Source organism: Felis catus, chromosome X, assembly GCF_018350175.1.
Source record: "Felis catus isolate Fca126 chromosome X, F.catus_Fca126_mat1.0, whole genome shotgun sequence".
Classification (NCBI taxonomy): Eukaryota; Metazoa; Chordata; class Mammalia; order Carnivora; family Felidae; genus Felis; species Felis catus.
In genome coordinates, this window is record NC_058386.1 from 43,779,410 (window position 1) to 43,789,674 (window position 10,265).

At 37.4% G+C, this 10,265-nt stretch overlaps 1 protein-coding gene across 1 annotated transcript in view; it reads right to left on the reverse strand.

Annotated features, from left to right (window-relative positions):
• The window catches only part of DGKK (diacylglycerol kinase kappa), a 162,227-nt gene that overhangs the window by 128,514 nt on the left and 23,448 nt on the right, over positions 1-10,265 (reverse strand). The window lies entirely within an intron of this gene.

Here is a 10,265-nt window from a genome sequence, read left to right on the forward strand (position 1 = left end):
GTTGGGCTCCACTCTGAGTGTGGAGCCTGCTTGGGATTCTCTCTCTCTCTCTCTCTCTCTCTCTCTCTCTCTGCCCCTCCCATGCTCATGTTCTCTCACACACACATTCTCTCTCTTTATCTCTCAAAATAAATAAATAAACATTAAAATATTATTTCAAAGTCGAGCAGGCCAGAAAGACAAAATTCTTGGTAAATCACAATTATGTGTCATGGCTGAGTTATGTGTGACCAGCACAGTGCCTAGAGTGCCACGATGTACACATAGTAGGTACTTGATGGTTGTATACAAAATGAAATTGAGTACAGGAAAAACACCCTTGGAGAGAATAATGAGAAAGGGTATTCTTGAATGTTTCTATTGATGGGCTCCTAAAAGTCACTTGCTGTTGTAGGAAACACATGATAAAGATTCTTGTATTTCCAAGCACATATATTTAGGCAAAAGCCAATTAAGTATAGTAAAAAGGAGTGTAGATTTTGGAGTCAGATAAACCTGGATTTGAAACTCAGCTCCATCACTTATTGGGTATGTGCCCTTGGGTGAGTAATTTAACTTACAAACCTCAGCATTTTTATCTGCAAAAACATATATAATGACATTCAACTCTTAATAAAGACCAAGAGAATACATGAAAGTGCTTAGTACTAAGTATAAATTCAATACTTATTTCTTCTTTCCTTTTGTGGATATGGTGACAATACTTTTTGACCCCTAACTTGGAACACAAGTCTTGTTAAGTGCAAGTATATATTTGATTGCAACAGGATACTGGGGGGTTCAATTTGAAATCAGTGTTTTTCCCCAAATTTGACATCATAGTTTAGTATACTGTCAATACTATACTAATAATCCAAAACTAGTGGATCTTTACTCCAGAGGTTAGGGTGCTTTTGACTTTTATGGATTACTCCATGTGAGCACACTCTCCTTCCCATGAGTAATGGAGCAGGGATCACTGGGAAAGGAAACAAAGACTATAAATAGAAAATCAAATTTATTCTGTAGAGGAATTTGTGATTCTGTCCCCATAAAGATAGTCATAGTGCCGGGACTTTTGAACTTTGCCCCGCAAAAAACATAACCTAGATCATAAGGGCTTTTGATTATAGGTATGAATATTTAAGGTAAGAGAAATATTCTACTGAAGTCTGGAAGAGAAACTAGTGTTAAAACAAGTGGTTAGAACAGTTAGGATTAGTGAACCCAAGTGTTTGTATCCTTTAAATTTAGCACATAGATATTTCAAATCTAATCCTCTCCAATGTTTATATTAAAACAGCAAGGGAAGTTTTGAAAGACCAAAAAGATGACTGAGTTGAAAACATCCTTTTCTTTGTTGTATTCTATTAACCACAGCTATGGGAAATACAGTTTCAAGAGCTGCTATAATCTGCCATAACTAAGGCATCACCATTTACCTGGTGGCAATTTATTCTGATAGCACATTCTAATTCTAGGCCAATTATGTATGTAGGAGGAAATGACTATCTTTTAGAGATCTGACCTTGCAAACTCAAAACTAGTTAAATGAAATAAAGTAAGTATCACAAGACTATTTCCCACAAAACAAACAACTAAGAGCAGTGTCATCACACCAACTAGCTAGCAAGGCCTATAGCTTTACTGGATAGAACCCAAAAATCTACAGCTATGTGTAGATTTGTAAGCAAAAATTCTAACCCCTTTTATTACACTTTGCCATTCATGTGCCTTGGGCTTTCAAGGGAAGTCTAAATGTACAGTTATACAATGAAAACTGGCAAATGCATCTTTTCATTTTAGCTGTGTACCTTTCAAAAGCTTAAGATGGTTAGAATGGACATCATGGTCAACAAATCCATATCCTTGTTCATGACTATATACTTAAGTATATCCCCTCCAAATGGCTATTCTTACTTTTATTAAAAATTTCTCCGCCTCCTTTTAGCCTTGATGCAGAGAAAAGAAATGCTTGTTCTACTTAGCTCTCAATTCTTCAAGAGCAACTAAAGATTTGCTCTACCAATATAAGACTGGCAGAAAACCAAGAGCACTTTTGGGGCGCCTGGGTAGCTCAGTCGATTGAGTGTCCAGCTTCGGCTCAGGTCATGATCTCACAGTTCGTGGGTTTGAGCCCCACATCGGGCTCTGTGCTGACAGCTTGGAGCCTGGATCCTGCTTCGGATTCTGGGTCTCCCTCTCTCTCTGTCCTTCCCCCATTCACACGCTGTCTCTGTGTCTCTCAAACATGAATAGACGTTTAAAAAAAATTAAAAAAAGAAAGAAAACCAAGAGCACTTTTAATGCAGAGAAGTAAGTGTAGAGTAGGCAGAGATTGCCTGTGCCAATGAACTCTGTCTGGTTATTGCAGAGAAATTATCTATAAGAAAACACTTTGTCTACCTATAATCTCTGTGCTTTTCCTGATGGGCAGAATTTCCACCGTGACATTCCCAACTGATAGGCTTTTACATTTCTCCAGGTCTTTATCACCTGGAAGCATAGTAAGACTCTTTTCAGGCTCATTATTCACTGATTTTTTTTAATCACATGGTTTTTACCCAGGAGTAGCACTTTACATAATGAAAAATAACAAGGGAAATGTAACCTGAAAACCTCATAAACCTTGAGTAAGTATGAAAGAGGACAATCTTATTGACCCCCAAATATGCAAAGTATATGCACATACCATCTCCTCATTCAAGGCCTTAGAGGTGTATTGAGATGTCCTTTGGTCTATCTCAATTTCTTATTTCTTTATTTTCAATTTCTCTATATAAGCCCCACAGATACAAGTCCTTCAAAATGCATGTTCAGAGGTAATAGGACATATTGATTGATGGCTTGAAATGAGAGTAGGTATATGGATATTTGGATGAAAGTAGGTGGTTCTGGAGTGAACAGATAGGAGAATCAAAGATTTTCACTTTGTAGTGATAGGAAAAGATGTCAGTGAAGGGTATCAGGAAGGCAGAATTCAGTCTGTAAAATCTTTTACTATATGAGGAAAAAAATATCAAGCATATATTTTCCATGAAGCTCAAAATATGCTATACGCTCTGCCTGATTTATCCTTTCAGCATCCCACAAAGGCAATGAAGATGTAGGTTTTCATCTTCATAACTCATTGTTTCAATAGGTACACTTACAGTGCTTTTCCTTCTCCAAGTTTAAAGTGTGGTAAAATGTCATATTTTCTCAATGGTATCTAAGAATGTCAAAGTGTGTTACAGATCATGTTCATTTTACATTATTGCCACTTACATGGCTTTTTTCCAGAATATGTGTGTAAGTGTATATTAGCTTACATATAAACCTTTTAGTAAGTTGATATAAATAAGTAAAAATTATACCATTTTCCTAGGCTAAAATGTTTTCAGGGTCTCACTAATAAAATTTAACAAAGGATCTTGAAAAATTCTATTGATAACATTCTTTATTCTCTTCTTGAGTTCTGAATTCTAAGGCAACCTATAACCCTAAAAAAGGCTTCTTGAATCAAAAGGCTTAATTAATTTCTCAAGGTAAATGTCACAAGACCATCTCTCCACATAATAAACAACCTAAAGCAACTAAGAACTAATATACATGTGAAATACATATTTTTCAAGTCTCAATACAGCCTTTCTACCTTAGTTAGATACTTTGCTTGAGTCTAAGATGTGACGCCATCTATTTTCTGATTGGAATATGGAATCCCTCAGGCTTAGATAACCATATTTAAGTGAAAGTATAAAACACACTCTAAAAGGCAAATATAAATGTATTTTGATTAGTCATGTCACAACTTAGGACCGATTATTACACTATCCTAAACAAACAACCCTATGAAATTTGTCAACTACAGTTTAAAAATGGGCCACAAAACCCTGTTTTCAGCTGTGTTTAGGTACCTTCCATTTCCACCATCACATCCCTACACCAGAGAATTAATATCTTTTTACATTACAGGCTGTACTTTTAAAAATATATTGTGCTATGTTTAGGCACAAAAAGACAGGAAATTATATTTTAATACACAAGGATTATCTTTAATACACAAAATAAAGAAATTAATTATATCCTACATAGAAAACAAAATATATAGCATCCAAAAAATGTTATTCTTGTGTTTTGTAGACATTTAAAAAGTTTTTTGAAATAATTGTAAATTCACAGGGAATTTCAAAGAAATGTACAAGGAGGTCCTGTGCATCCTTCACCCATCTTCCTCCATTTTACCATCTTGCATAACTATAGTACAATATCAAAAGCAGGAGATTGACATTGGTACAATCCATAGACCTTATCCAGATTTCAGCAGTTATACACAAACTCAGTGTGTGTGTGTGTGTGTGTGTGTGTGTAGCTCTGTGCAATTTTACCACAGGTGTACCTTTGAGTAAACATCAGAAAATCAAGATATTGAAGTGTACCATCACTACAAGACTCCCTCATGCTACTCCTTATAACCACATCTATTCCCTCTGCCCCCTCCCATTCCTAACCACTGACCTCCTCAAATTTGTTCTGTTTCTATAATATGTAATTTCACAATTGTTACATAAATGGAATCATTCCGAATATATCCTTTTGAGATTAACGTTTTACACTCAGGATAATTTCCTAGCAGTTCATGAAAGTTGTATTCCATGGTATGCATGTACCATGATTTGTTTAATCGTTCATCCATTGAAGGACATCTGGGTAGTTTCCAGTGTTTGGATATTATGAATAAAGCTTCTATGAATATATGCATATAGAGTTCTACCTGAAAATATTTTTTCACTTCTCTGGAATCTATGCCCAGGAGTACAATTGCTGAGCTATGTGGCAAATCTATTTTTAGTCTGAAAGGGAATTTCTAAAGTATTTTACAGAGTGCCTATACCATTTTACATTCCCACCAACAATATATGAGTGATCTAGTTTCTTTATATCCTCTCTAGAACTTGGTGGTGTCACTACTTTATTTTAGCCATTCTAATAGGTGTGTAGTAACATCTTACTGTGGTCTTAATTTGCATTTCCCTAATGGCTAATGATATTGAACATTTTTCATGTACTTATATGCCATCTGTATATTCTCTTGGATGAAATATCTATGTTTTTTGTCCATTTTCTAATTATATTCTTTGTTTCTTAAATATTTAGATTATAGAGTTCTTTACATATTCTAGAAACAAGTCCTTTGTTGGAAATGTGATTTGAAAATATTTTCCCCAGTTTATAATTAAGTTTTACATTTGAATGAAATCCAGTTTTTCAGTTTTTACTTTTATGAATCATGCTTTTGGTACCATATTGTCATATACCTATTATATAACACCTTCAGAGAAACATTCCCCATAAAGTTCCTTCTGGTATCTTTCATGCTTTTGGAGGCTTTTATGTGTATGCACACACACACACACACACACACACTGACTGACCTAACTAGAAGAATTAATGCATACGTACTACTATGGAATTTATAGAAACATAGCTCTTAGTGCTGAGTATAATGCTACAAAATATATTATCTAGGGGAGTTTACTTACCATCTCTGGTGCAAACAGGGGAAAATGGTTCATAAAATTGCATTTTTTTTTTCAAATTATACTGTCCTCTATTTAGACAAAATAGGGAAGCATGACTAGTATATATGCAATGTTATATAAATCTGTGAGTTTTATAGCTTGAAAATTATGTGGTCATATGCAGGCAAAAAATCTAAAATTCTTCAGCTTCTAGGAGAAATAGTATATAGTTTTATAGAAATTGAGACTTGAGGCCATTGTACAACAAATGCCTGACATACCTCCTTTAGTAAGATAACATGAATGAAATTCAGTAAAATGGAACTCACAGCAGAACAGAGTCCATGAGTTCACATTGCCAACCACTGACTTGTCATTATCAGCCCTTAAAACTTAACTTGGCTTGAGGTAAGGCTAAATCCCTGATACCTTGCCTTAGTTTGTACCACTATTTGACCAATTCCACTTATTTGCACAATAACCTTTTGAGATCAGGGCAAACAGGGAGTCCAAGTGACTTGTTTGAATTCCCAGTGGGAAATTATCCCAGAGTCAGGAATGAGGGGGCAGTAACCCAGCTTTTCTGTATTCTTTCTGTAAATCCTTCAGGACATAAATGCTGCTTTCTTCCAACAGAGTGACTTAAAGGTGATCTAAAAATAACTTAAGTACTGAATAAACCACCTCTACCCCAGTCTACCCCCAAATACACATGGTAGAAAGTTTATTTGGAACCCTTAAGCAAAAACATCTCAAAGATCCTTTGATCCTTGGTTAAATACAAAATAAATAGATCTCCAGCCACCTGGGCAACTCAAATGCAAGAGCTATTTGTATGGCATTTGCAAACATTGAAAGAGAAATTAGGCATCTGGTAGGGGCTATGTCCTTATTTGTTGTTCTTTTTAACCTTTTACCAAACCTCCTTTCTCTTCTCTTTTACCATCCCATCCCCAGTACCTCCATCTTGCAGGCTCTAACCCCAATACCTTCCCCTAGATCCCAATTGTCTAATCTGAAATTGGACTATTTGATCTTCTGAGAACTTCCCAAAGAGTTCTGATTTGAATCAGTCCTTTTTATAATCAGCCTGGTCTGCTTAGGGACATCTGGAGGTGGGAAGTGTTTTCTAAACAAATTGTTCTATTATTTCTCCTGAGAATGCCCCTTATAGGATTTGACTAAAAAAATACAATTCCAGACTCCTACACAGAAACACTAACTCCACTGGTAGGAAGAGAAACACACATATGTCAGCAGGGGTAAATCCATATGAATATGCATAAGTATACAGTGAGCCACAAATGGACTTGATACACAGAGGGGATAAAGTAGGGGATGGTGAGATTCAAAATAGATTTTCTTATTCTTCTTAGGGTTTATAAAGTCTGCATAACTATCAAGAGCTCATAAAGAACACTGGATGACCAGCATCCCTTAATAATGGTGACTCAAAAGATCAGGCACCTACTATGAATCACTATGAAAGGTGCCCCAACAGTGAATCAAGCTGTATCCCAACCAAAGCTAATGGCTCCATCCTGCTCCCTGACCTGGAACTCCCCTTTTAGGATTCCCTAGGAATAATGGTCTTCACTATCCCAGGGGGACTGCAGGAACCTGTGAAGTTGCAAGGAATGGGGAGTTGTCTCTGTATTCACCATGGCAAAATAGTTGTCAGGATATTGGAATTAATTGAGCAGTATCTTTACCTATAGTGAGTCTTCAGGCTTTTCTTCTAGATAGGGGGCAGAGTAAGGTGAAGATCATTGCTGTCAGCCTAGTCTCAAATGTCTGCCAACAGTAGCTTGGTTTCTCATTAAGATTATCAACTTCCTTCTTGAGGTCACCACTACTCTGCTGCTTCTGGGCAGGAAGTCCAAGCTCTGGAGTGTGACTAGCATGCTAAAATACATGCTGATACCAAACCCCAAGAACCATGTACCCCTCAAGATGTCAGCCCAGGGAGTGGTCAGAAGGCAAACAGAGGAAGTAACAGCATCTGAGATTTACTCACTTGGAGCTTCCTCCCCTCCCACTTTTACCCTCCTGAAGCAGAAGTGGGAAAGGCCTGCCCAAAGGTGATGAAATACCCAAATGCCCTACCAACAGCCATCCCACAAAGGAAGTATCTGTTATAGTGGAAGCCTCAATTAAAACAGCTAAGACAGAGTTCAACAGTGATAGGACTAAAAGACACTGAAGAGAGAGAAGGCTGACTACTACTTTGTTTGAGTTTCCTCCCTCCGCCCTGTAGTTAAAAAGAAGCCACACACAGAGAAAAGATATCCTTTGCCTCTGAGCACAGAATGCAATTGGTCATGCACATATTCAAGTTACCAGGCTCCCTAGAAAGAAAAACCAATAACAAAGCACTCTGGCCTTAAGATGTGACCTGGCTCAAAACCACCCCAATGTTACCATTTATGCTATTGGTATGATGCCTGCCCTTGTTCCAACACACACAGAGTGTAGGATGAGTCAACAGCTTCTGCAGTTAAAGCTTTCATGCCTGACTTCTCCAGCTACACTACTATCACTTTTCCAGTAAGTCTCCCCACTGGCAACCAAGAGTCAGTTCCTAGGATTGACTTTAGCCTAGAAAGAATGACTAGGTTTGTGTGGTGTTTTTTTCTTTTCTTTTTCTTCCTCCACTCCCTAAATCATAGAAAATGTGTATATGGACTTCTGAGATATGGACTTGAAAAACAGGGAGCATTTGTCCTTCATGCTGGAATGTGGTACAGATGCAAGTGATGACTACTCATGTGTACACATGGCTGTAAGTAATTAGTGTGGGAACACGCTCTATACATAAACCCTATGCTTGAGGCCAGCCTTATCCACTGAGTATCCACTTCATGCCAGGTGTCTTACATACATTGGTAACTAAGATTAGATTTGGCTAAAATGTAAAAAGGATTCTGCTTCTGAGAGTTCCTGACTAGGAACATACATTCTCACGTTCTAGAAGTCCAAGGCTAAGTCATGCTATGTTTCAGTGTGTTTTGGAAGCTTCTCTTTGTCCTCTAGGCTTCTGGCAACCTCACCTCATTGTATACTGGTTGTTGAGTTCTAGCTTTCATTTATAATCCACATAGTGCCAACGCTGATGAGTGGAGGTATGATGGAAAGTTATATCCTGCTAACCTGACTTTTTGATACTGCCCACCTTGTTCCACTGGTGGGATTTAAGTGGCAGCTTCCCAGTGAGTGTCATCTATGCACATAACCTGATCCTGTTGCAGGATGACACATAAGCTAGATTTGCCTTATGCTTCCCAGAAGTGCATTGCTGCCTCTGTACTGCCATTTGTAATCAATTGCCTGTCTTCTGAGGTGTGTGCTTAGCAAACACAACCATTTAACCACAGCAGTATCTAAATGACTTTCTCTGAAATTCAAAGGTTATTTTTAAACTACTGAGCTTAAGAATTTCCCAGAGGCCAAGAGACATGGTCCGCCATGAACTTCCTCTATGAAATCTTATCTACCTGGCACTATAAATTAAATACCTAAATCTGTGATGGAGAGTTGGTTATACATGATATCTACTATGAGGAGGCTTCGGATATAGAGACCTTGTCAAAGCAGCCAAACTTGATGTCAGAGTTCAAGTCTCTTAAGTAGCAAATGCTCTTGTAGTATCAGTGCATAAACAGAATAGCCTTGTTTCCTTCATGTCTTCTCACGGACAGAAGTATATGTATCAGACATGTGCCTGAGGCAGAGATCATGTCTGCCATGTTTGCTATGCTACAACATCAAATCAAAAGGCAATACTATGAAAATATATTCTTTGCTAGCAGCTTCAGAATAGTTATCAAAAGGGGTGAGGAGAAAGGCAACACAAAATCATTTTCTTATTTTTCTTTTTTAATTTTTTTCTCTTTCTAAATGAAAAAGAGTGATACAGGGGGATTTGAAATCTAATGGCATTTATCTAGTCCTCCATCTAAGGGAAAAATCCTATGTAGATATTGAATTAGTACCTCTACTATCTGCTTTAAAAATCTCCCTAGAGAGCCTCCAAGTGAAAAGAGCCTCTTTCAGGGCTTAAATTTCTGCAGCCACTTCTTCAAAAGTTAGAATAAAGTTAACACTAGACTAAGTTCTCATTCTTTGATCATGAAAGTTCATCATCATCCTTGATAATTTTTTTTTATTTTTTTAATGTTTATTTATTTTTGAGACACAGAGACAGAGGATGAACGGGGGAGGGTCAGAGAGAGGGAGACACAGAATCGGAAACAGGCTCCAGTCTCTGAGCTGTCAGCACAGAGCCCGACGCGGGGCTCCAACTCACTGACCTCAAGATCATGACCTAAACCAAAGTCAGACTCTCAACTGACTGAGCTACCCAGGAGCCCCCATCATCAATCTTGATAATTGAAGGAAGATCACTCAAGTGTTATTGACATTCTTGCTAGAAGCCAGCATAAAATAAATTGGTGCCAATTCTATGCACCCTGGGTATATGTGTATGTATATATGTGTGTGTGTGTGTGTGTGTGTGTGTGTGTGTGTGTGTAAGCTGCAGGCTGCCTGTGGAGAGAGTGCTGAAACTGTATTACTTCTGCCCTCCAGCTTTTTGTGGGTTCTTTTCTCCTCCTTCACTGACACATAAATTGCTTTCAAATTAAAATTGCTGCTTTTCTGGGGAAAAATCCTGAGAAATATTGGTACCTCAGATATCAGGATGGATTGAAATAATTATTAACTAAAAACTTAGGAAATTGTATAATTAATTAATGTTAATGAACTATCTGGTCCCCTCAATAAATC